The 27,837-nt window shown below is 42.6% G+C and overlaps 1 long non-coding RNA gene across 1 annotated transcript in view; it reads left to right on the top strand.

The window, feature by feature from the left end:
* Positions 1 to 10,245: 10,245 nt before the first annotated feature.
* LOC138064317 (uncharacterized) overlaps positions 10,246 to 27,837 on the top strand; it is a 72,882-nt gene continuing 55,290 nt past the window's right edge. The window contains exon 1 of the long non-coding RNA XR_011137577.1: positions 10,246 to 10,730. This is a non-coding gene — a long non-coding RNA (uncharacterized lncRNA). The remainder of the gene's footprint in view (positions 10,731 to 27,837) is intronic.

Here is a 27,837-nt window from a genome sequence, read left to right as displayed (position 1 = left end):
AGTTCCAGCTCAGAGGAAGATATTAAGTTTAGTATGGCAAAGGAGGTAGATTGTCTTTCAAATGCATTCCATACAAATGAAGCTTAATAGCTTGAACACCAAACCTGGAATTCAATTTAGGCTTGAAAGCAATTTATTGCACCTAGGGGAGGAGGGAGATTATGGGTATTTGGGCAATGCCCTTTTCATAGGCTCTTTATGACCTCTGGGCACAGTAGTCTCTGTTAGATAAACATTTATGAACTTTTAAAATTCACTCAGTTTACCTTGTCTAAGTCCAGCAACTAAGAGGCCAGCAGTGGCTGGAAGGGTTTTTCCCTAGCAAGGAAATGTCATGTTTCTCTTTACAGCCTCGCTAATCTAAACGGTTATGCTGTCTCTAGGGTTAAAGCCTGGTTTATAATCTACAGCTGTCTGCTAAAAATGGTTTGAAATCTAGGTTGAAGATCCAGTTCATCCTTTATTAAGTAGCAGGAAATGTTGACATCAGATGCTTGCTATTTATTTTATTAGTGGTTGTCTTGGGACCACAGTTTCAAGGGTAAGGCAGGGGCAATGTCTGGACTCCCGGCAGGGACAGATACACAAACACAAGGCACACCAGGGTTGATATTGAGTGTTTATCATCTCTGCAACTGAGTAGGGGTTCACTAGAGATTTCCCGATGGAGGCAATAATGGAGCGGGAGAGTCCCTGGCACTGCTGAGCGTCAGACCATGGTGAGGAACGCCGGGGGGATGCACTATATGAGGGTTTTTATGGACTACACACATGTGCAGTAAGCATAGTGAGCTCATTGTGAATCTCGATTCAAAGCCCAGATGTAGCACCACCCTGGCACAGGCTCGGCCACGTGACTATGGGTCAGCGTGCCCTGCAGATGCTCCTTTTCCCCATGGAACGGTCTGGCTAGCTTCCATCGCTTATCTCCTTGACGTTCTTCCACGTTTTTCCCATACGCTCTGCCCCAACAATGGAAAGCTAGTTACAGGCTGTCCCAATCTTCAGAAGAGCATGGGGTATGAGGGCAAGGGAGTTTACAAAGCAACGAAATCAAAACATAACATAATACAAAGCAAAAGATAAGCAAGAGTCCTCCTTGTATGCGGTGGTCCAGCCACCCTGTTAGGCAGCCAAATGAATTAGCCAGCCAAGCATCTCTGTTGTTCTGCTGGATATGTTGGATGACCTCTTGTAAGTGGCTGATATTGTTCTCAATAGACACCAATTCATCAGTGATGTTAAAACAGCACATCCTGGAGAGGTCAGGACATCCGTGGTTATGTCGCAGTAGGAGATAGTCCATCACTAGATGGTTTTGCAGTGTTCCTTGCCATACTGTCGCCAACTTTTTATTTAAAGAGGCAGTGGCTCTAGATGTCCAATTTAAGCCTTGAGCTAAAGCACATGCAACATGCTTTAACTGTTTATAATCATGCGCCACCACCCCCAGGATCCCAACTAGGCTTAACAATAGGCCTAAGGCTTCTGCATGAGAAAATAAACTTACATGGGGGTTACAAGTGCCATCCAGGACATGCTGTGGGGTCCTTGGCCGCTCTGTCATAAAGGGAAAGATGCTTTAAGTAACATGACCTACAGTGCATGGGCCACCTGTGATGCTGGCCGGCACATATGTATATGCTGTAGTGCCCCACAGAAGGAACTATCCTAGTGGTAGTATCAGGTGAGCAGACACATAGGCAATATTCATAGTGTGATTACAAATTAACTGGGTATTGGTTACGTTCCGCAGAGCAGAGGTAGCATTTACAAAGTGAAGGCAAATATTTGCTTTAGATATGTTAGCTATATGAAAAGAGTAAGTCCAAGGTGTCAGCTTTTGGGAAATAATACCCAAATTGCATACATTCATGGGAGTAACAGAAATAGCAAAAAACTTTCAGAAAAGTGTAACTCTGCAATACTGCAAATGGAGTCAGCACACCTATGGAACATGTAGTTAAGGCATCATGCACTGATCGTCCTCCTGCAATACAGAAAGCAGAGAGGTTAGCTGATCTTTGTGCGAGCCAAATCCATGTATTCACATGGGAAGCTGGATGGTCTTGTGGATCAATGGCATCTGTCGTGGCCAGCAAGAGGCAACATCCCAACAGCAACTTACAGATGCTGGCGTGATAACCTGTTGATGGGAAGATAGAAAGGCTTGGTATCGCCATCAGGAAGAACTAGAGCAGTGGCTCCTGGGCCATCTGCTAAAACAGTGCCAGGCCGTTTTCCCTTTGAGGAGTTAGTATCCACACACTGGCTAAAGAGTGCACTGAGGGTGTTTGCTGAACTTGGGGCACTCCGGCACTGTGGATCAGCATTGGTGCTCCCTGCGAGACATTCACTGGCGTGGATACGGCTACCTGGAAAGATAAGTCTTGAGAAGAGGTCAACAAGAGTGGGGCTATTTGAACAGGTATTAAAGGTGTAAACAGCCATACACACTGTGAAGGGCAGTCAAGTCTTAAATGTATGCTTACAACTCTTTGTTCAGTAATCATCAGTTGCTCGGATGTATAGAGTTCTACCTCCCCGGAGGCGAGTATGCGGGGGCAATCCCCCCTTCCATTACAGATATCCGAGCGGGAATCGCTAGGGTTGGCTTGGCTTGTACTCGCTCATAGGGAGTAAGCGTTCCAACACGCCCGTTGTTAAGCATAAACGGCGCTTGTGGGAGCATGCTCGCCCATCCCCTTAATGTCTGGTGGTAAGTTTTCAAATTTGTTTTTTTAGCAGGCCGTTCATTCTCTCTGTCAATCCACTAGCTTGAGGGTGGTAGGGTATATGCAAGACCCAGGTGATCCCCAAGTCCTTTGCCCGTTCTTGTACTACATGGCCTGCAGAGTGGGTACCTTGGTCACTCTGTATTTCTTCTGGTATACCGTAAGTATACATGAGTTGCTCTAAGCCCCGCACAGTAGAGGATTGATTCGCATGGGAGGTCTGCTGCATTATATACACACCATCTGATCTGTCTGCATCTGCTAACCCAATTGCTACCCCGAGCTGCTGCAATGTGTTGATCCCTTCCTTGAAAGTATGCCACGCTCCCACTGTAGTGGCTAATTCACCTGTGGACGGGTAAGCACCCACCACAGTGGTGCATAACCATTGATATAATGTTGGAGCTTCAATAACGTTTCCTGCGCAGAAGTTAATTGGGTAAGACAATACTGTACTTGAGCATCGGTTGATAAGAGAGGAGCTGAACTTAATGAGCCCCTTAAGAGAGTAAGCGATCCGGCACCTGCATCCCATGCCCTCACCAACCAGGCTAACAAAGGCTCTCCAGGCTGCTGCTGGAAAGTAGTTAAAATCTCACGCAATTCCTTGGGGGTATACGTCCGATTGTTCCACTGTATTCCCATCTACTTGCCTCTCCCCCTTCAATTGCACAAGAGGTCGGACCTGGGGAGTAGCTGGTTCTCCTTCCAATCCAAATTCAACCTCCGAGTCAGATGAACTGCTCCAAATATTACCATCCCACTCCTTGGGGTCCCAGGAGGGTCTAGTTATCATTGCTCTCACCTGGGCAACTATAGCTGGGGCTTTACCATAGTGCGCACGGTGTTTGCTAGCCACTTGTAAAACCAATCACTCTCCCCTATGGGTTAATTCCTGACTCTTTTCAGTTTGGGTTGTAACCAACTCCTGTGCTACTGCCTTCATGTTGTGCAAATCCCCATTCTCCTTCTCCGGATCTTTTACTTGTTGCTGCAAAGACAATACCTCATTATCTAAGGCTCGAATGCCCGTCAGCAGTGCCCACCCTAATCGTCCAGCTAGCTTCTGAGCCACTTCTGAAGCAGCGCGGAAGGGCATAGCCCATAAAGCGGATTCAACTGCCTTCAGGGTAACATTTTTCCCCCTGTGCCAACTCTGGCCAGTCCTTGGGTGTCGGGGGGTGATGTGTACCAGAAGACGACTGGGAGCAGCAACAAAGTATTCTCTCAGTGCCACAAGCCCTGGGAAAGTGCGCCTAACATGAAGACTTGCGTCAGTGCCAAGACGGACAGGGGCGCGTGAGCTATCCGAGTACAGATATCGAAACCAGGGCAAGGACGTGAGAGAGGGAAGAGACTCTCGATGCAGAGCGCGGCTTGTAGCAATGTAGCAAAGTAACTTTAATCTGTAAACACAGCTGTATTCTCACATGATAAGGTGTATGTTCTCACACAATAAGGTATATAAGAGAGGATGGAATATGAAATAAACAATCTTGCTTCACTACACGCAAGGTTCGTGCTTCAATCCCCACAAATGGTGCCCTGAATCAGGGGACTTGAAGAGGGAAATCCGGTGGGGAGCCCAGCTGAACTCGATAGAGGCTGCAGCAAGTTTTTCAATTGCCTTCACAGAAGGTAAGCAGCTGGGAACATGGGGAATTCTGTATCAGCAGAATATAAATCTGTCTACAAGGCTATGCAGAGCTGTTTAGAAAAATGGCAAGTATCTGTAAAGGCAGAGAAATTAAAGGAGCTTTTAATTTGGGTCTCCGCACATGTTAAAGAAGCTGATACAAGTAACATATATAGTAAGGAGACTTGGGATACCATTGGGGTGTGTTTGTGGAACGCTGCAACCTCAGATGATCCTGTCGCCCCTTCCTTGTTAACGACCTGGCGACTTATTTTTAACGCGTTAGATCAGAATCAACAGGAAAGTATGCAGAAGGCGGCTGAGACACCTTCTGCTCCTCCTGTGCAGAGCAGTGAATCTGCGGACTCATTTAACCCTGGCTCTGTAGACTCTGGAAAAAGAACCAGATTTATTTCCTCCGCAAACTCCCGGACCTGTTATAACAATGCCGGTCGTTACGCCTGTACCTCCAGTAGATCGGTGGAAAGACGTGCGAGCTCAGGCATTGGCAGGAGACCGTGAATGCCTTCAAGCCCTCACAATGCCTGTCCTCCTGCGCGAAGGTCAAGCCCCCACCTGGGAAGGTTTTAATTTTAGTCTAATAAAGGAGCTGCGACATACTATCAAGGACTCAGGACTTAACTCTCCCTATGCTCGAGGCTTGATACAATCGGTTTTTAATAATATGATTTTAACACCTAACGACTGTCGTACGCTGGCTCAGCTTTTGGTAACCCCCACGCAGTATATGTTATGGCAACAGGCGTGGCGGAATAATTGCGATCAAGCGGCTACAGCTAATTTAGATCGGCAGCCAGGGGATCCACTGTATGCAGTGGGTCCCACGGCCCTTTTGGGAGAGGGTCCCTATTGGGAACAGACAGCGCAGCTGCGTCTTGTTTGAGAGGCGTTGGTGCAAAGCCAAGGAGAGGCATTAAAAGCCTTGTTAAACCTCCCTGATGAAAATGGGAAAGGATTTAAGTCATTTGCGACGGTCAAGCAGGGTGCAACTGAAAGCTATATGCAGTTCGTGGACCGCCTTAGTACTGCATTAGAAAGGCAAGTGGACAATTCAGAGGCTCGTGCAATTCTGTTAAAACAAATGGCAATTGCAAATGCTAATGTAGATTGCAAGAAAGTGCTTGATGCTCTGATAGCAGCGAAACCCACTGCAGGAATTCCAGAAATGGTAGAAGCGTGTAATGTTGTGGGAACACAGACTTACCAACTGTCAGCTTTGTCTACCGCCTTTGCAGCGCTGAGTGCTGGGATTAGGTGTTTTCCGTGTGGTAATGTCAGACATATGAAAAAATTTTGCCCCCAAAGTCCTCTAAACTGCCCTCGATGTAAGAGGGGCCGACATTACGCTAATCAGTGTCGATCTAAACATGATAAAGCCGGTATGCCACTCGGAACTGCACAACAATCGGGAAACAGGAAGAGGAGCGCCAGGGGCAGGGGTGCTCCGACAGCAAATCCCTCCTCAGCACCAGGAACCTGGCTCGGCAACAGCAATGTCTTCGCCCCGCCCTGTGAGCCGGCACAAGTGGGAGCGCTGGCTGGGACTTGGCCACCTCCCAATCCGTTTACCTCATAGATACAAAACCTGTAGCGGTTTCTACGGGGGTGTGTGGCCCTTTACCAGAGGGGAATGCTCTTCTTTTGGGGCAATCATCCACTGCCCTGATGGGAGTTTTTGTCTTGCCAGGGGTTATTGATGCTGATTATACAGGGGAGATTAAAATTATAATGTGGACCCCTAATCCTCCTTGTTTTATCCCTGAAAAAACCCGCATTGCTCAATTAGTGTTTTTTCCCACCCTTTATAATTCGGCAAGGCACGAGCCCATTAAAAAGGATCGGGGAACAGCAGGCTTTGGATCCACTGGACTTCCTCAAATTTTCTGGGCTTCTACTATAACATCTCGACGGCCGATAATTCAGTGTCAGATACAGCATTCACAGAATCACAGAATCACAGAATGGTTGAGGTTGGAAGGGACCTCTGGAGATCATCTAGTCCAACCTCCCTGCTCAAGCAGGGTCACCTAGAGCATATTTCCCAGGATCACATCCAGACGGGTTTTGAAAATCTCCAGGGAAGGAGACTCCACTACCTCTCTGGGCAACCTGTTCCAATGCTCTGTCACCCTCACAGAATGACATTCATCTACACAGCAAGTGACTTCTATCCAAGGTCTACTTGACACAGGGGCGGACGTTACTATTATTGCGGAAACCGATTGGCCTACTGATTGGACATTGTCTCCTGCGGTAACGACGGTAACTGGTGTCGGCGGCCCGATAACCCCACGGCAGAGTACCGAATTTGTCGCTATATCCGGCCCCAAACAGAGAACGGCAAATGTCAAACCTTATGTGTTACCTGTACCAATTACACTATGGGGTCGGGATGTTTTAACACAATGGGGGATGGTTTTGCAAAATTTTATTTAGGGGCCACTGACCAGCAGCTTATCCCACAGATGACATGGCTCACGACATCTCCAGTCTGGGTGGATCAGTGGCCCCTAACACGGGAAAAGCTGCACCATTTAAAAGAATTGGGTGATGAGCAATTACGGTTAGGCCATATAGTCCCTTCTCATAGTCCGTGGAATACCCCGGTGTTTGTGATAAAAAAGAAATCAGGCAAATGGCGTCTACTCCAGGATTTACGGGCGATTAATGCTGTTTTAGAAGATATGGGGCCTTTACAACAAGGTGTCCCTTCCCCTGCGACCATTCCAAGAGATTGGCCTCTAATGGTTATGGATTTAAAAGACTTTTTTTACCATTCCAATCCATCCTGCCAATGCGGCTCAGTTTGCTTTTTCTGTCCCTTCCCTCAATATGAGCGAACCTAGCCAGAGGTTTCATTGGACAGTTTTGCCACAGGGTATGAAAAATAGTCCCACAATCTGTCAGTGGTATGTAGCTCGGGCCCTTGCCCTGGTAAGAAAGAAATTTGGCAACTCCTTTATTTATCATTACATGGTTGATATTTTATTGGCAGCTTCAAATGTTACTCTTTTATGTTGTCTCAACAGGTTCAAAAAAGTCTAGCAGAACACTCTTTGGTTACTGCTCCAGAGAAAATACAACTAGTAAGTTCGTGGCACTATTTGGGGTGGATCGTGGATAACACTACTGCTAGGCCTCAACCTGTTAGCCTCAAAACCAATATTAATACTTTACATGATTTTTATCATCAGAATGCCATGGCGTTACAACGCCAATTTCACCTTACGAAAGAACAGGCTCGCTCTCTTGTTCGGTCCTGTTCTTCTTGTCAAAATCATTTTTTACAGCCCTTGTACGGTACTAACCCTCAAGGTCTATTCTCTCAAGATTTGTGGCAGACAGATGTTACTCACATCGCAGACTTTGGTGTTTTTCGCTTTGTCCATGTTTCTCTGGATACCTATTCTAATTTACTGTTTGCCAGTGTTCATCGCGGAGAGTGCGCTCGAGATGTCTGCGCTCACTGGACGCAAGCTTTTGCTTTTATGGGTGTGCCTCGTACCATTAAGACTGATAATGGTCCCACGTATGTCTCTGCGAAAATTCGTTCTTTTCTTCAAGCCTGGGGAATCCAACATCTAACTGGTATTCCACACAACCCTACTGGGCAAGCTTTGATTGAACGTGCCCATAGTACTTTGAAACAGATGCTCTCAAAACAAAAAGGGGGAACCGAGGGGTATGGGACTCCTCAAGAGAGAGTGGCAAAGGCCTTGTATGTCCTTAACTTTTTGAATCGGGTCCGTGATGAGCAGACCCCTGTTGCCTCCCATTTTAACTCTTTTTCACGCCTTCTTCCCTCAGGACAAGCACAGGTTATGGTCCGTGATCTGGACTCCGGCCAATGGAAAGGACCTTTTTCCCTGATAACTTGGGGGAGGGGTTATGCTTGTGTTTCTACAGGTACCCAGCCTCGTTGGTTCCCTACTCGATGTGTTAAGCCCTACGACGTACGACGCCAATTTCGTGGCGAAGAATCTGAAGAAGTCGCAGCGTAATTCTGAGAAACGATATGTGACTTTTCGCAATAACATGCTTTTGTGTTATATCTGGGGGAACAATAGACGTAGGCAGAGGGATGTGGCCCTCTGTCTCCGAACGACCTAATCTTTGGGTAACTATAGCCAATGCCACAGGACAGGACACTGTTTGCCTGTCTGTGGCTTCGGCTGTAACCCTTTTCAAACTTGTCTGGTGGGTCTTCTGACAGACGGAAAAGTATATCAAGTTTGTAATGGTACCCCTGCCGCCCTACTGGGCTGCAGTCGGTGGGGCGATGTTTGGGATAGTTGGACGCCCTACCTACCGGTGTTACCTGGGGAACCACAAGAAATAGAGTTATTAGGTTCTGTGCAGATGGATCAGTGTATATATTTCAATTATACAGGACGAAGCTCCTCTCGAAGGGAGATCACTGTTGTTAATGCTACCTTAGCTGTTTATCGCAACACAACTTTATGGTGTAATGTAACTAGTACAAACATTTCTAAATCCAGTAACGACCCTTTGAAATTACCACAAGGGTTGTTTTTGATCTGCGACAATCGTGCCTGGCAGGGAATCCCATCTCACATCGCGGGTGGTCCCTGTACCGTAGGAACATTGGGAATGTATCTGCCCGATTCTACAATGATTCTACAAAAACGACAAAGTCGCACTAGACGATCTACACATCTTTTTCAAAAAGATTGTAGAGATGATTTTACCTTCTGGAACCCAGGAGAGATTATCGCGGCATCTATTTTTACTCCTGGGGTCGCTGCTGCAAAAGCTTTAGCAATTTTAAATAAATTAGGATGTTGGCTTGCCAAGCAAACTAATAGTACTGCAACAGCACTGTCAGGGCTGCTTACTGATGTTGATTCTATAAGACATGCTACATTGCAGAATCGCGCAGCTATAGATTTTTTATTATTGGCGCATGGCCACGGGTGTGAGATTTTGGAAGGAATGTGTTGTATGAATTTGTCAGATCACTCAGAATCTATTCACGACAGTATATTGAGATTGAAAGAGAGCGTAGCGAAGTTGAGGTTAGACGACAATGACTGGCTGGAGCGATTGTTCTCAGGATGGGGGATCACAGGGTGGTTATTAACTATTGTGAAGAGTGGCTTGATTATGTTATTGATGATCTTAGTCTGTGTCTGTTTCCCTGTCTTCTGCAATGCGTGCAACGAATGATAGATGGCGCCTTCAAGCAACAAGCGTATGCAGCTTTGTTAAAACAAAAAGGGGGAGATGTCGGGGGCGATGTGTACCAGAAGACGACTGGGAGCAGCAACAAAGTATTCTCTCAGTGCCACAAGCCCTAGGAAAGTGCGCCTAACATGAAGACTTGAGTCAGTGCCAAGACGGACGGGGGCGCGTGAGCTATCCGAGTGCAGATATCGAAACCAGGGCAAGGACGTGAGAGAGGGAAGAGACTCTCGATGCAGAGCGCGGCTTGTAGCAATGTAGCAAAGTAACTTTAATCTGTAAACACAGCTGTATTCTCACATGATAAGGTGTATGTTCTCACACAATAAGGTATATAAGAGAGGATGGAATATGAAATAAACAATCTTGCTTCACTACACGCAAGGTTCGTGCTTCAATCCCCACACTCGGGGACTGCCAGAATGGCAAGCAATGCGGCTCGTGGCCCCCACCACTCAGTCTGGGGCCACCCTGGCAGCCGCAGGTGAGCAGCCCCTCCTTGGCTCTTGCCTTCCCCCTTCGCTCTCCTCGGCCACAGCGTTGTCGTTTGTGTCTCCTGCCGACTGCACCAACTGCAAGGGTAAGGCGGGGGCACGGCCCGGACTCCCGGCAGGGACGGATACACAAACACAAGGCACACCAGGGTCGATACTGAGCGTTTATTACCTCTGCGTCTGGGCGGGGGTTCCCCAGCGATTTCCCGATCGAGGCACTAATGGAGCGGGAGAGTCCCTGGCACCGCTGAGCGTCGGTCCAGGGCGAGGAACGCCGGGGGGGCACTATGTGAGGTTTTTATGGACGGCACACATGCGCAGCAAGCACATTGAGCTCATCGCTGCTTCCGATTCAGAGCCCAGGTGCAGCGCCACACTGGCACGGGCTCGGCCGTGTGACTGTGGGTCAGCGTGCCCAGCGGATGCTCCTTTTCCCACGGGACGGTCTGGCTAGCTTCCATCGCCTAGCTCCTCGACCTTCCTCCGCATTTTCCCATACACAAGGACTCTTTTGTTCATGGTTCAGGAACCTCTCTGCAAGATGTGGATGCTGAATTCACCATAGCTATGGATATGAGTTGTCTGTTTAACTATGAGAAGATAAAACACCTCTGGCCTAGGAACAAAACTTTGAACACTTGGGTAAGAGAACTTCCTGTGTCACTTAACTCCAGAGCCAAATGGTTCTTCCTTACTTGGTGTTGTGTTTTTTTTTTTAAGGTTGTGTAACAAGATGCAGGCTTCCCTCTGAAGGTTGCTGTCAAGACAGCTTTAACTGGAGTGGTGTAATTATTTTAGTGTATTATTTTTAGGTATTACTTTTATCTGATGTATTATTTCTTTTTGATCATTGTTTCAAAATGGTGTTTCCCTGTCTTTTGGAGGTTCAGTTTAGATCTGTGCCATTGAGTGCAGGATAGAGCTTGACCACTATGTTGTAAAGCTCGTGTCTGTTCTAAGAATACCATATGCTGTATGCTTGTGATGGTTTTGGTCCAACTTGCTCTTCATGTTATCTGGATAAGTCAGATGCTGATGGGGCTGAGCACATAACAACGGAGACAATCAGACAGCTGCTCAAACCAAGTGTTTCTAGATCACAACATGAGCACCTTCAGTGAGAGAGCTGAATCTCCAGCAATGAGGAGGGGGAAGTATATGGGCTGTGGGGAACTTGTCTCTACTACCTATAAAATGAGGGTGGAACACTAGAAGTATGTAAAGATAGTAGGAATATGCACCTGGCGGAGTGTGAGGTCTAAAATGAATTACTCAGAAGTGCAACCCCTCCTTGATGCTGAACACCATCCTTCAGGAAGAAAATTGGTTAAATTTTTGTCAGCCTGCCTGTGTAAGTAGTGGGCCTTTAGAACTATTGCAGCAATGATAGGGGTTTTGTAGTTTGAATGATCTAGCTAACCGTTTCCCCTTCCCTTGCTTCTGGGGATCAAGGGTACAAAACAACCTCTTCAGCTCAAAGGGATGCTGAAGGTATTGTATCCTTCCACTGTATGTAGCAGTATCTTTCAGTGTAACAGGTTACTTGAAAAAGATGATCAACTGAAAATTGATTAATGATGTACTTATCAATCACTTATAAAGTAGCTTTCCTGTTCAAGATGCTTCAATCATTAAATTTTCAACACCTTGCCATCCTCCCCATCTGCTCTACCATTCACTTCTCTACCCATTAGTGTTATTTTTCCACCATTCTCTAATTTTCTACTTTAGGTAATAGTCTCACTGTTCTTCGCATACTTATCATTCAGTGGATATTTGAGCATCATGTGACTTTTGCCTCCTCAGTATATGTTTTAATGCACACTCATCATGGAGCATGAGCCATAAACCTATAGACTATGTAATTAACTGCATTTGATTGTGCATCAGATTCTAGCAAATTGACCATAAATTTATATGAAACATTTTCAGTGGGTATTAGGTTTAGCACTACTGACTTATTGTTTGCCATGTATAAAAATTAGTATTAAATAAACAAATAGATGATAGCTTCAACAATGTAAATAAATACATAAAACTAACCCCCCTTTCAACTTTACAACTTCAAAGTGTGGAATTATTAATAAAAGTATTATATTAATAAAAGTATTATAAAAGTATACAGTGTGCATTGTAAATGCAACTTGTAATTACCTAAAACGTTAGAGAAGAATAAAATTAACTCGTTAAGATTTACCGAGTCAAGTGGCATACCTCTATTGGAGGCCCAAATGATGGGACATGGGGAAGATAGTGTTTCCCCTGGGGTTTTTTGGGCAGCTCCGGAGCAAGGTGTTGCTTGTTCTGCTTGTCCTGGCAGAAGGGATGGAACTGTGGTAGGGATGCCCAGGCCTTCCATCTGGATTGCCTGGGAATCTACTAAATGTAGTGACGAGTTCTTTGCCCCTTTTCTGTAGGGACTGTTTGGTGCAATAAATGTTATCATTTGATAGGGCTGTCGCAATGATTTGTAAACATCTATTAGTGTTTTAAATCTACAGTGGAATTGCTATTGTCTGGTTAGTTGTTATGAATGCTATTATTATAAGTTGACAGGTGTTCTTCATTCTCCAGTGACTTCACTTTTTGTAGAAGCTGTGTGTTTCCACAAATGGAAGTAGTCTGGTTGCTGTTTGTCGTCATTGCAATTACCTTTATACCAGCAAGATGAATCTGTGCAAGGTGCGTTCTTGATATTTCTGCTGCCCCACAGTGGGCACAGTTGCAGCAGTGCTCTCCAAAATAAAAGTTTGTATCTAAGGTAAGAGGCAAAGGTACTAGCAAATGGCACTTACCAACTCATTGCACTAATACGGGGAGAATTAATGGTTGTAGCGGCTTTTTGTGTAGGCATCTCTGATGTTGTTGCGGGTCTATCTGTTATGTGCTGCATGCAGAGATTTCTTGTGTTGCTTAAAGTTTTCTGAGGTTTTCCATGTGGGTATATTGGCACTGAATTCTCAATGACTATTGAAGTTGATTGCTTAACTTTGATCTTGAGTTCAAATATTTTTTGCAATTGCTGTCTGGCTGTGTTTACCTAATCTAGACTAAGTTAGCTCCATTATCTTTCATCTGCTTTGATAGGTGTTGGTCTATAAAATATTGTTTACATTGAGAAATGATAACTGACTTTTTTATTGTGAGTTTTTTTTTTCTTCTCCAGGAATGTGGGCAGAGTTGGTCATTTTTTTTTCTATTCAATTTTCTTTCAGATGTTTGATTACTTTGTAGCAGTTTGCTTTAATGAATTTGTGGAGTAGAAGTCTGAAGATGAGCAATAGCCCTTTTGCCTCTTTAAAAACCATAGAAATGTTTGGTTATTGGATACATATAACTGAGTTTTTTTTGTAATGAAAAACAGTGCTTTATAGCTTTGTCACAGTATGAGAACCATGACACCAAAACCTTTGTTACTCCTCATGAAGATTTTTTTTCTTTTCTTTAAGAAAGGTCTTTTTATTATGCAACCAAACAATTTAAGTCTTTTAAACTGCAAAATGCCTATAGGGTCTTTCCTTAGATTGCAGTGGAAAATTGACTTGAGTATTCTGAAGTGAAAGATTATCTTTCTTTTATTTCATCTATAAATCTGTCAGTTGTTGAAGTCATCTGTAAAGTATTGATACCCCAGGTCCTCCTGAATGAGCAACTTGTGTTTACTTGAGGCTATTATGTTAAAGAGCAGTTGTTCTGTGTCACCAGTTCGCTGTTGTCTCAGACACGTTACTGCTTTGTTCTGTGCTTCACACTTTTCTTTTCTGTAAAAGTATCCTTCCAGATTCTAGAACTGCTCATCACCCAGTCCAGCTCTATGTTCATATTAATGATTGATTTTAATCTGTTTGTGAGCTTTATGTACTCAGAAATATACTGCTACTATAGTGTTGGTAGGCATGTTTTTTGGCATGATCTAAATAATGGCATGATCTTGGCATGATCTAAATAATGCAATCATTTAAAAGCAAATCATGAGGAATATCTGTGAATAATCAATGTCATTCTTTATTACTCCTTCAATGGAAAAGGAAGCATAATACTGTACAATCTTATTTCCTAGGCCCTGGAATGCTGTCCAATGTGTCATAGCTGCTTTTTGATTGTTCTATCTCAAGAAAATTAGATAATTTTATTGTGATTGTCTCCTCTCCAAACTACTGTGATTAAGAAACTTTATTAATAAAGTTTGAGACACTTGGGGGTTGGGGGTTTGTGTTTTTGGGGTGTGGGGTGTGTTTTGTTTTTTGTTTTTGGTGGAAAAAATAAGTAGAGGGTTCCCAATTTGAAAACAGAACTGTGGTTTGTGAAGACCATTGTCATACTTAACAGAAGTTGTGATTCAGAAGTTCAGTGGCCTCATTCATTGGGAGAAAACCATAGGCTAAATTGTGTTCTCTGCACCTTGCTTTTCGTTGGGCTACTGTGCTGTTATACTTCCTATAATGGGCCAAGTAACAGCAATTCTGCAAATCCTGGATTAGGGTTGAGAGAGAAGCAGCAGAGCATGGGATACTGTAACAGCATGTGTCTTGCTTGGGGGATCATAGGAACAGTAATTTGTTGCATGTGGTTACTTTGAGAACTCCATCTGCTCTCGGCCCTTGCTGTCAGCCTTTGATAGCTGTACTACTTCCCATTTCCATCCCTGTCTTTCCCAGAAAAATTACCCAGTGAAACTGAAGTCTTGTAACCCACTACATCTTATTTCAGACAAATACAAACCAGACTCCAAGGCATTTGGTCACCACTAGTTATGCCCATGCATGCTTTTTCTCTGTTGCTGATGACTGTTTACACTGTGGCATTAAGACAACTTGCTGCCTGTACAGACAATGAGCCTGCAAACGTGGCCTGGAGCATTGCCAGAGGACATGCTATAAAGTGCGTGAAGCTATGTGTGCATATATCTGGTGGTGTAGTGTGCAGGGAGATACTTCAGAATAGGCTGCCACACGGACAAGAGGCATGCTGTGAGCACAGCTGCTCTGAAGACTACTTGCCACAGAAGAAATACATGCATGACCAGTAAGAGTTGGCACTGCTGCTAAATTCTGTAGCAAAATTATTATTATTTTTTCCTATGGGCGAGGTTTCCCTCCTCCTATCTTCTCCCATTACCTATAGCTACAAAGAACTTTAGGCATCTGTACATATTTAGAAATTTGATCTCACGATTGTCTGGGGGAGGATTTCAAAAGTACTTACAGGCCCAACTTCCAGTGGATCTTTAGACACCTGAACGCCTCTAAAAATCTGTCCCCTGGGCCCTTTTAATAGAAAGTTGGCTACTTTTCTGGAGATTTTATATATATTATATATTTTATATATATTGCACTGTGGGGTTCTTGGGTAATAATTCCTAATGCTCTCTGACAAGAGGTAGTTTCCTGAATTAATGTAGCATATCTGGGCATCGTTCCAATGAAAATGTTGGCTAGAGGCTACTCTGGCTAAAGATACTGAGAATGAATAGCTTCTGGCAGGCATTACCAAGTGGGGAGTTTATTCTCTGCCCAAAGAGCTGCTTTGTGCATGCTTTGATGGGGAAGGAAAGAGTAAAAGCAGAAACTGCTCCCAGATTGTGGAAAAAAGAAAATACTAAACAAGGGGAAAAGATAGCTGTTGATTAAACAAATTTTAGTTCTAAATGCATGATAATGTCCAGATTTTATAGCTTGTGCTGAATTTCATTTAAATCAAAGTGGTAGTAAAGATGTGTATTAATAAAAACAAATTTATTAATAAAGCAGCAACTGTGATCAGGTCACTCTTCTACTGTAACTGGCGTTAACTTGCATTTTCTTAAGATACTAGAGTATATATTAAAAAAAAAAGGCGCATTTAAAATGTACCTCCACAAACTGAGCAGCTTGCCTCTCTCTGCAAGACCTTCCTCAAAGGTTACTGTTGATTTGCTGTTGGGCAGGCCTTGCTGGTACTCTTGAGACTTCTCCCCTGAGCAAGAGAGGTGAGTAGAGTGGATACAAATAAAGAATTTCAGTGCTCAGTTCAAGAACTTCATTTCCATGTAAACTAGAAAACTGGACAGCTTTGAACTACATGTGCTGGCAACGTTCAGGCCAGGGGAGCAGACTAAATTAAAGTAGGGCCCCCCTACTATGTGTTGTATAGATGTAGGAGCCTCAGCACCTGCTCTTTAAATGTGCAGATTGATTCCTATTGCATTGAGTTGCTAATGTAAATATAGGTATGTTCTCTCCTATTGGGTATGCCAAGTTGCACACTAGTATCTGAACATGCCATAGTCCTCCATGTGTAGAGATTAAATGAAGAAACCAATAATTTAATGGGAAAACATGCATATGTATATATGTGTGTGTGTTGTTGTTTGTATGCCTTTGTTTTTTAGGAAGTGATATTTAGGGCTCTATCTGCCCTAGTAAACTAAATGAGGCTAGAACCTTTCTCTGACACTGCAACCACCTGGCATACAGCAGCCTGTGCCCAAATTCTTAAACTCTTTTGGTATCTCAAACACAGAGGTTGCTCCCAAACTGTCAATTAGCATGGGCTAGAGACCTTGCACAACTCCTGAGCTGAGCCTGGAAGTTTTTTTGAAAGAGCAATAGGGGCTGTTATAAAAACTCAATACTGGAGAAGACTGAACTTCAGTGTCTCAGAACATTCCCTGGCACTACTTAGTTTACTGCTGTGCATGTTGCCAAAGTAACAGCAATTCTACTGTTACTCAAGTGTGCTTGTAGTCATGTGGGAAATGTGTGAATGTATATTGAACTCTATGCTATAGGGCATTTCCAAGCAGTAGGCAATTAGTCCTACAAGTCCAACAATTGGCATTTGTAGTGCTAGAACACGCCTCCCTCCTGTGCGTGTGTGACTATACACTTAAAGGAGGGAGAAGGTAATTAAGAAATCCTTGCTAACTGTAGTACATGCCCTACTGTACCTTGTTTGGCAGTGAATAGGTTAAATTTTTAACCCCTCCCCCAACATAAGCCTTCCTGTTAGCAAATTAAGAGGAAGAAATGGGTAGGTAATGAAAAATGCTTGGTTGGAAACGTTCAGAAATTAAGTCCAGTAGCACATGTAATAGCGTTAGGTGGCCGTAGGTTTATGGGACATATTGATTAGCTAATGGCAATAAAGAGAAAAGATCAGGATGTTGCAGACAGTCTCTGTGATATCTGAGCCAGAGAGGTTGTGATCCATCACTGATTTGCAAGATCCTGAGGAGGAGGACATGGTACACTAATAAATCCACAGGGAGGAAAAAGCTCTCATCTGCTGACACCAATTTTGACACTCTGTCTTAATGGAATTGCATGCCAAAATAAAGGAAATCTTTTGGACAAGGAGGCTGGCTGTGTGAACAAGGGGATGAGTCTGAGAAATGATTCTGCATTGTAGCTATTAGAGTGGAAACTGTATTTTAGAATTTCTAAGTGTTAGAAACAAGTAAAAGCAACTATTCTTGCGTACTCTGGGGAGAAGAAAATATTTCATGGCCATCTACTTTATCCTATAGAAGACAGTTAAGCATCCATGTCACTGGAAGTTCCTGATTTCCTGGGCTACTTGGTTAATTAGGTTTACAAGCTTTATTCTTTTAGCTCATGACTTCATTCTGTGAGGCTTATTAGACAGAACATGCAGAATATATCTGAGGCTTATACTATATTATGGTAAAGGCATTCAGGAACCAGTCTTCAGAGGTTAATAGGCAATAAATGGAAAATGGGGGTGGCCAACCTTCTTGCCCTTGCAAGCTGCTCATCAAAATGTGTTTGAGAGCTGAGATTCACATTGCATCTTGGATCGATGAGGGGGAAAAATGGGGTTCTTGAGGTGGTTCATAGGTGGGGGGATGCTAGCGGCTCCCTGGAGTCCCATGGCTCCCACCGTAAGCCAGGAGTGGCCTTTGCAGGACTTGCTGACTTGCTTTTTCTGCAGCCAAGGGTCTCAATTGCCTATTTCTTGCATGGCCTTGCTGCTAGCCATGTGCTATAGCCACCGTGCAGGAGTCTCACTGCTTGGGAATAAAGCAGGAGCCAAAGGAAGACTGCAACCTAAGAGAACTTCCTGGTTTCAGAGCTGAAACACTAGGTGAAATTCCAGTATTTTGCTGTGTTTTTCTTATTCCAAACATTAAAAAGTAATGCAAATGGCACTTTCTAGAAGAGTCAAAGTTACCAGCTACTCTGAACTCTGATCCCTAAGGCTAAGCATAGGGTGGCCAACTTTGTCCGTTGGCTTTGTGAAATAAAAACTTTAAGTGCAGGCTCTGAGCCGATTCCTGTAGTGGATGCGAATGTAGGGAAAAGCTTGGTTTGGATTCTCCTTTTACTTGCAGAAAAGGCAGTGATACTGCCTGCAACGTGGAAAAAAGCTTCCACCCCATTTCTGCTGCCAGAGTGCTCTGCACAGCCTAAGAGAATACAAGTGGCCTTATTTAGGTAACCTGCATAAAAGCTGCATAACTTGCTGTGGGCCATTTTGCAACTCTGCTGGAAATACTTCTTTAAGATTTAGGAAAGTGATTTTTTTTTAAACAAGGTTTGCATAAGGAATCTTTATGCCCTCTTATATTTAATATCTCAATCAGGAAAGTAGACTGTTGGTGTTTCTCTTTTAGAAAAAGAAAACCAATCTTGTCTCCATTATTCAAGCCATCAGCCCATAGACAAAGGGGAGAAACAATAAACAAATGACTACAGTGACACCCAGATCTTTCTTATTTTATCTTGACAGGATTTCATTTATATGATGGTGCTTTTTTCCCTTGCAGCTATTGCTTCCTGTTACTCTTTACGGTAATTGAAGCTGAGCCCAAAAGACCTTGGAGGCTTGTATCTTCTCCTCACTTGAGTAACACTTCAGTGATAAACTTGAACTTAGTTACTGAGGCGTAACTGAGGGTTCATTTGATAGCTAGTGGGTTTTCAGAAGCACTGCAGGGCTTGGGGGGCTCATTGTGAGTGAGAGTGTTAATGTTCTGTGAGGGAAAACAGTAACACATTTCATTAATGCATTCATGTGTGAAGCATCCATTAGTGCACTGGAGGTATTAATGACGTTATGCTTTAAGCTGACATGTGGGGCATGACAGGAATTGCAAGGTCTGATGAGAACAGATGACAAGATAAGCAAATATTTGAATGGCTTCATTTGCCTGCAGGTCAAACCATAGCGTAGGGAAGCTAAGAAAGCTAAAACCTGGGAGAGATTAGTGTTTTTCTAGCATGGACTGAACTGCAGGAAACCTGAAGAATTATTATTTACTAAGTAAATAGAGCAGTCAGTAAGGACAATAAATATGTAAAAAGGTAAAAGCTTAATTACTGCTGAGCCTCCATCAGTAATTTAATTCAATGCAAAGTGTTAAAACCACAGCATGATTTGAGGTATAAGTATGTAGGTAAACACTCTTGCTTGTATGAATGCTCTTCGTACTTTTTGGTTTATTTCCCTCTTCCTGCCGGCTGGAAGGTTTTAAAATATACAGCCAAATCTGCTGTTGACTAAATCAACAGGATTGTTGCACTTTGTGCCAGAACTGAATTTTGCCATGGGATTTTAATGAAATAATTTGTCTGCAGGTCAGCCAAAGATGTTAAAGTTGTTTATTTTTTTTTCCTTCTCAGAAGCTCTGATTGTCATGGGTGTTGTTTATTTTGTCAGGCTTGAACTAGCCGCAAATTAGCGGATAAAGGCCTGTTTACTTGTTTTGGACCCTTGTTGGATTGCTACAGGAGGCTGGCAGTGCAAAGGATTTGACAGCTGCAGCTCAGCCCTTAGATGACAGTAGTGCACATCTCAATGCCATCCAGCATAATTTAACATGAATGATCTGACATGCTTGGCAGCCCCTTTCTTCAAGGGGGAGGAAGAGGCCACTCTTGCTAGCTCTGATTCAGAATGATTTCCTGAAACCAGAGTTTTTCCATTTTAGAAGTAGGAACACTCACTAGCTGGCTAGTGCAAGGAGATGTACATTGTGAATGTTCTGTTAGTGCTGCTGTACAAAACCAAAGCCAACAACTTCTGTGTTGTTAATTCCTTCAGATTTGTGAATAAAAAAAGCCCACATTTCACTTAAATCACAGAATCACAGAATCACAGAATCGTTTAGGTTGGAAGGGCCCTCTGGAGATCATCTAGTTCAACCTCCCTGCTCAAGCAGGGTCCTCTAGAGCATATTTCCCAGGATCGCGTCCAGGCGGGTTTTGAATATCTCCAGGGAAGGAGACTCCACTACCTCTCTGGGCAACCTGTGCCAGGGCTCTGTCACCCTCACAGTGAAGAAGTTTTTTCTCAGGTTCAGATGGAACTTCCTGTGCTTCAGTTTGTGCCCGTTGCCTCTTGTCCTGTCCCTGGGCACCACGGAGAAGAGCCTGGCCCCATCCTCTTGACACTCCCCCTTCAGATACTTGAACACACTGATCAGATCCCCTCTCAGTCTTCTCTTCTCCAGGCTGAACAGGCCCAGCTCTCTCAGCCTTTCTTCATAGGAGAGATGCTCCAGTCCCCTCATCATCTTTGTAGCCCTCCGCTGGACTCTCTCCAGGAGCTCCATGTCTCTCTTGTACTGGGGAGCCCAGCACTGGACACAGGACTCCAGGTGGGGCCTCCCCAGGGCTGAGTAGAGGGGCAGGATCACCTCCCTCGACCTGCTGGCAACACTCTGCCTAATGCAGCCCAGGATACCCTTGGCCTTCTTGGCCACAAGGGCACATTGCTGGCTCATGGTCAACTTGTTGTCCACCAGGACTCCCAGGTCCTTCTCTGCAGAGCTGCTCTCCAGCAGGTCAACCCCCAGCCTGTACTGCTGCATGGGATTATTCCTCCCTAAATGCCTGCCACCCACTTTCATCAAATACAGGAACACTTACCCAGACCTCACTGTCCTCTAATTTTCCATCTTGTAGTCTAATGTGGTCACTTCCTGTCCAGGCCTTTGTCCATTTCTGTTAATTGGTCTTGCAATAGTTATGAAATTAAGCAGTGACACTTTTTCACCCTGAAATTCTGAGAGTTGTTGAAAAGCTTCCATTGCAACTGTATTCACAAACATTTCTTATTTGAGGTGAAATCTCCCATCTCTGTGGATTTTCCTGAAAGTAAATTTTTTTGGGGGAGGGAGCTGAAACCAAATCCCTTCAACCATTTTGAGTTATCAAAAGGTGGAAAGATGTTTTTTCCACTGCATCATTGCCAACATGTAAAATATTGTCAGGGATGGAATGTTGTGTTGTGTGTGGGTCCCCCCCCCCTTTAATAAGCTGCAGGGTTTTGTATGTATTTTGTTGTTTTTTTGGCTCTTGTCTTCATAGCAGGCTGTATATGAGTGAGCATGCTAAGGGACTGCATGTTAACTCCCTCCCACTGGTTCATCTAATTGCACCCCTCTTGATTTCTTGGCATACTTCTTTTGAATTAACTTCTGTTATGCCTTCTCCTTAAAATGCAAATTCCTCAGAGCGGAAGGAGTTGGAAACTACTGCCTGGTGTAGTAAGTGAGGAAGCAAGCCAGGGTCGAGCTGGAGACAGTTGATACTAGTCTATCCCCCTACTTATGTACTCCTAAAAAAGGACAGTTGAGAAGGAGCTGTGTGAGAATGTCTTTGCTGATTGATCTCTGTTAAATCAGTTCTTGGTACTCTCTTAAGCAGTGCTTTCATTTGGACTTTGCTGTCTGGCTTTTCTTCTGTTCTCAGTTTCATTAACATTTTTCTCTTGCTGACAGGCATTACTGATTAGAAATTGCCAATTAAAAAAAAAAAGCCTTCCTGTCCTACTGCAAATATTTGTCTAATGTATTTGCTCCTTCTTTTCAGGCTCCTCTGTATGTTGTGGCCTAAGCTCACCACAGAGTTTATTTTTGAATTTCCAGTCTGCTTTAGAAATGGAAATGATTTTGATAAACAATTGAACTTTTGGATGCTTATTTGAACTGATCCTCCAAACCTTTAGTGACTTTCCCCTTGATAATCCTGAAGTAGTGTCTCCGACTGATGACAAACTGATGACAATGAAGGGTGGTGTATGATGTTGATGTTGAATGTTAAATGGTGAAGACAAGAGCCTAAGATAAAAGGAGGCCTCTCAGCATGAATTATCACATGGCAATAAAGTGGCACTATGAAAAATTTGACCTTTTTGACTGGGAGTTATCTAGAGGTAAATGGCAAAATGCCATACCTGTCTTTTGTCTTTCATGCAGAAAATGATGACTAATATTTCTTCCCATAGCATGCCTTATCTAACAGAAGGTAAGGAAGGGCCAGCTGAAGAAGCTGGGGGGGCAGTAGCCTATGTGCAAAATAAGTCTAACAAGTTGGAGTTATTACGGAATAGTATGGAATAGTAGATTGTGCTCTACGTTTTATGCATGGTGAGATCTGAGACTCAGAATATAAAATTGAGTTTTTCTGATCTCGCACTAAATACACCAAACAAAGGATCTATGCATCAGAGTCATTGTAGATGTGCAGTGAGTCTAGCCTCAGGGATATGAGCTCGTGCTTCAAGACAATAATGAGGTAAAATTGTCTTTTTAAATTTAATTTAGGTTGTATCCGTGTTGCATTCCAGGGTTGTGATCTCTTACTGTGCTAGTATTCCTCTTGTCAAATTACTCCTTCAGAAGTGAAATCTGATCTGGGAAAAAGCTCTATGATGGCAATAGTGGTTATGGTAGAGTGAGAGGTCTGAATCTTGGCATTTCACTACTGAGAAAAGTGCTAATAGTGCAAGTTTCCTGCTTAATCATTTCCAAAATGCTTTTTCCAGCATTCATCATAAATATTCAGGAAGGCTTTTTTTCTTCTTCCCCCAACTATAAGAATGTGACATACTTTCTAGCCTTTGCTTTTACAGCTTATTTGTAGAGCTAAACTTCAGTCTTTACAGACTCTGAATTTTTGTGTTGTGAAATGCTGTGGTTTCTTGGACTGACAGGCTCACCGCACAGGGGACTTGGAATTGAAGGTGCTAAATGCGAGCTACCATTCAGATGGGCCCCCAGATCACGTGCTGCTCTTGGTAGAGTTCTTCAAGCCAAATGCTAAGAAGCCCAGGGAACGTTTTTTTCCTTCTCCCCTTGAAGTTTATTACAAGCTGAGAATTTCTAACTTAAACCAGAGACCTGGCAAATGCTTTCTTTGGCTTTGCTATTTATTAAATAAAACTTTTCATCTGAAAAAGCAAACCAAATTGACAACCAAGTCTTTCTCATTGTAAAGACAAACCTCAAAACCAAACTGTGTTGTTAGGCTTGTAGAGTAATTCTGTTGCGTTACTTGAGTAACTCTTGCCTCCTGCTTGCCTACAAGACTTCTTCAGTCTTACTTAAATTTCCTACTTCATAGCAAGCACTGTCTTCCTTGGTCTCCCACTGGAACAGGTAGGATGAGAGAAGTGTAGATAAGCAATGAAATGATCGATATTTTCCTGTTCAAATCACTGCTCCTAGCTTGTACTCCCCAGATGTGCCAATCTGGGACAGATCTGTGCTACCTGAGCTGTGAACCACTGCAGCTTTCATCCCCCTGATTCAGGAGCTGTGGCCCACATAGGGAGGGAGTCAGGACAGGGGAGGCTTTTCCAGAGGTTGTGTTGAGAAGTGGATGCCAGGCAACTTGTGCCCTGCCTTGCTGATAGATGGTGAGAATGTCTTTGCTTTTCCTGCAGTGATTTTTTACTATGATGTGATGAGTTCATTCTCACATTGCAGGAAAGGTTTCTTGATAGAGCCCCTGCAAAGAAGTGTTAGATACACTGCAAATCTAAGTTGTTTTTTTTCAATTGTTTTATGGAAGGTAGGATTTGGGAATGTCTGGTTTCCTTCTGGGTGAACTACAGTGTCTTTCAAATGTCTTGTAAAATTTGGACTGTGTGGTGTAAAACTTCATTTGGGAAAACTGCTCATAGAGAGACTCCAAATATATCTTCCATGTAGCACTTCTAATGGCATTTTCCTTTACTGTTTCATGAGTGTCAAATGTATTGGAACAGGCAGATTTGTATTGTCTTCTTTGACCATTAGAGTTCATAAATTGCTGCATGCATCTTTTCAGAGAACTTTGTTGGAAAACTGCTAAAGGAATATTGGAATCTTGCTGAGTTGCAGGCAATCTGAAGTATGCATTTCTTTTGTACAGTTGAGTGCCAGGAATCTTGCTGTTTTAATGTCTGATACAAACTTTCATAAAACTATTGCTGACTTGCAATTAGTAACTAGGGAGAGTTAGTCACAACTTGGCTACTTTGTATTTTGCTTACCATTCACAAATGATGGCTTTTCACTGATAAAAGATTTAAGCAAAGTGATCTTTCCTACTGCTGAAATGTTGTATCCTGATCTACTGGCATGCTTTTAACGTCTTACTATAAATGAAAACTAAACTAACATTATTAATCTGTTTTGATTGATTGTTACCCATAGTTTTATGTGTAATAGACTTACAGGACCTTCAGGATATTTTATACATATATACATGCATAAGTATATAATAAAATGTTTCTTGCTATATAAGATTGAAGTGGAACATCTCTATCCTAAAGAGTAGGACAAAAGATCAATCTGGACAAGAAAGGATTTGTTGACTTATATAGAAGTAACCCATGGCATGCCCTTTTAAAATTCCCCCCCACCCCCCCACAAATATTAACTTGATTCTTCCTGGTGTGGTGGAGTAAAATGTTTGAAGAATTTGAGTGGTAAAAATGGTATCTGTGTGAACTGGGATTAAAGTGGTGCGTTGTATGTGTTTTTATATATGCACTACAAACAGAATATCTCCGAGAACAGTATTTCAATGGTTTCATTAGGAAGTGCATGACTGAGGTATAAGAATCAAGTCTAGCTTTAAGAGCTTGCTCTGCCACAAATTCTGGAAAATAAGCACAGAGCAGAAAAAAGGAGAACAGGGTAGTGATGCAGCCTGACTGTTTTTGTTTGGGCCAGTGTAGTGAGAGTATCTGAAAAGAAGTCCAGGAAGATTGTGACGATATAAAGTTTAAAGCTGATAAAGGGGGAAAGATCTGAGGAAGAAGGGAAGTGGGTCAGCTGAGCAGATAAGAGAATAATTGTTTAACAGACAATATTTGAGAATTTGTAGTTGTACAGCATTAATAAAAATTTGCTGAATTTTCCTGTTGTATTCTGTACTGTGTCCTTCACACAATTTGTCTGGCAATAAAGTTACAGTGTTAACTGAATATCGTTCTTGGATACCTTCTAGGAAAAATTAGCAGTTTTGAAATCTCTGAAAGAATACCATTTCTGTACTTATGCCTGCTGTGCGATGGTATATTTCACTGACAAACATAAATCAGTAATTCATGGCATATTTAGATGCTAATTGCGGTTCTAGCTCATTATCGATATTAATGATCCAGTAACTTTAACTGTTAAGGGATGAACTATGCTGAGATCATGGTCCATAAGCTTGCTACTCTTAATAGATTCAAATAAGAATTAGAATATGTATGCAAATTGGGGACTAAAAGGTACGGGAGTCTTTAGCACTGTTGAATTAGTTCGTTTTATTGGAAATCAATGTAATGTTAATGTGGACTGGTGTTTTGACTAGTAGCCGAGCTGTATCCCTGTCATGTGTGCTAGGTGTCAGTCTCAGAGTTGATAGCGCAGGTGAGCAAAGCAGAGAGGAGAGAGCTTTTCAAAGCTCCTGTATGGCTGAACTTTGCAAAATCCTATTTTTCTTGTATATCAGCGAATTGAACTGCTTAATGCACACACAAATATGAAATAAAAAATGGATAATCTATCTGAAGAGGATCACTGCTTCTTTCCCTAAGTGTTGCCTATGATGTTCAGCACTGTGGTAAAAATAAAAGCTCCTTACATATCAGTACTGATCCCATGAAGGAGAAAGTAAAACCATGACATAATAATTCAGGTATGACACCACAGAGTAACTGCAGTGTCCTTCTGTACTTCTGGTCCTGTGGATAGAGCTAGTTTGTATTTCTGTTAGTGAAATGTAGACATGCCTAAACTGATTTAACTCCTTTTTTTGGGGGGGGGGGGAGGGTGTGGTTTGGGTGTTTTTAAGGGGGTTTGTTTTTGAGGGGTGTGTGTTGTTTAAGGTGGAGTGTGGTTTTGGGGGGGGGGAGTTTAGTTTGTATGTACTTACATCTGTCAAGCTTAAGAAAATATGTTTTCTTACTATGCTAAAGAACCCCCAAAGAGTATCATCAAAGGGTAACATCTGGTACAGCCTTTGGAAGGAATGGGGCTTTATTTAGTTATGATGCATCTGGTATCCTTACCTGAAAGCAAGTCTATTAATGGATAGGTAGGAAAAATAACTTCAGAAGATTTCTGTTTTTTATTTGTTGGCCAAGCAAAATAACTTGTTCCCAGCCTGTTGCTAATTGGTTAGCATGAATAGAACTGCCCTCATAAATCGTGGGAAAAAATGTGTATTTAACTATATATTTTCTTAGCTAACATCATGAAATTCTATGGAGCTTTCCAATAGATGCAAGCTCAGATTACAAAACCTAGATCAGGATTCCAATCTGAAATTGCACCATATTTAAAAGTGGTAAGATCAGAGAAGCTGAGCCAAAGTCACCTCTTATTTTCAAAAGGAAATGTCCTTTTTTGCTAGGTCTGGCAATGATTATGCCTGTCATCTGACTGGTGTGTATTTATGAACATTCTTCACTTTGCTATGATCTCTAAGTGTAATTCAGACACACACTTAAGTCAAATTTATTCACTGACAAAATTCATACATGACTAAAATCTATGATGATTGAAAAGAATCTACAAAGGTGGTTATTCTTTACTAAATTCTGTAGGCTATTATAAATTTCATAAAGAATTCTATTACATATCAATAGAGACTATATTTCATCCTTGTTAAATCAATATTTTTTCTGTGCTTGAGTCAAATATTAAAACTCCTGGACAATAGAAAAGCATGCAAAAGTTGGAGTATACTCTGATACCCACAGTAAGCTTGAAGATTTAATTGCCAACCCCAACATTTGCAGCTGTAAATACTACAGATATAGCTTAATATTTGGAAGTTCAGCAGCTTAAAAGCTGTTATCAAAACAAGGACTTGTTATACATAGTGTTGCAACAAATTCACATCTAAACAGTCAAGTTGATAAAGATCCTTTTTATGGCACATCAGTATCTATCCCTGTAACCAATATGTATTATTTATATAGTGCTATTAATGTTCTTACCCAGTTCAGAACAAAAAAGTTGGTTGATCATCATGACTGATCTGTAATTCTTGACTGAAAGGTGGAGGGGGGGAGAAGTAGCTGTACAATGATATTTCTGGGCTTGCCATAATGTGTGTGTGGTTTTTATTATTATTTTCTTATTTATTTCTCTCCTGGGAGAAATAACTAATAACGCTTAACAGTTTCCTCATGGCTTGCTTTTTTGAACCTCTTGAAAAAGTTGTGGAAGACTTGAGCTTTGCACTTCTTCCACAAAGACTAATGCTGTGTGCTGGTGAGTTACTGTTGTCACACTTGCCTCATCTTTTAATTTATGAGAGTGTTGCCTGTGAAGTTTAATAAACATACAAATTCTTCTCACCTACTCATTGCTTCCCTTACTGTTACCTATCTGTTTTTCATTGTAGGAGAAGAAATAAAAACATGTAAATGCCTGGAGACTGAGGCACATGCATACAGATGTATTTCATCCTTGTCTTGTTTTGTGAACTAAATTACTTAAACTTTTTTTTGGGGGGAGTGTGTGGAACAAATCACA

The sequence above is a fragment of the Struthio camelus genome, chromosome W (assembly GCF_040807025.1).
Source record: "Struthio camelus isolate bStrCam1 chromosome W, bStrCam1.hap1, whole genome shotgun sequence".
In the NCBI taxonomy this organism is placed as follows: Eukaryota; Metazoa; Chordata; class Aves; order Struthioniformes; family Struthionidae; genus Struthio; species Struthio camelus.
Note: the sequence above shows the minus strand (reverse complement) of the source record. Positions and strands in the feature narration are given on the sequence as shown.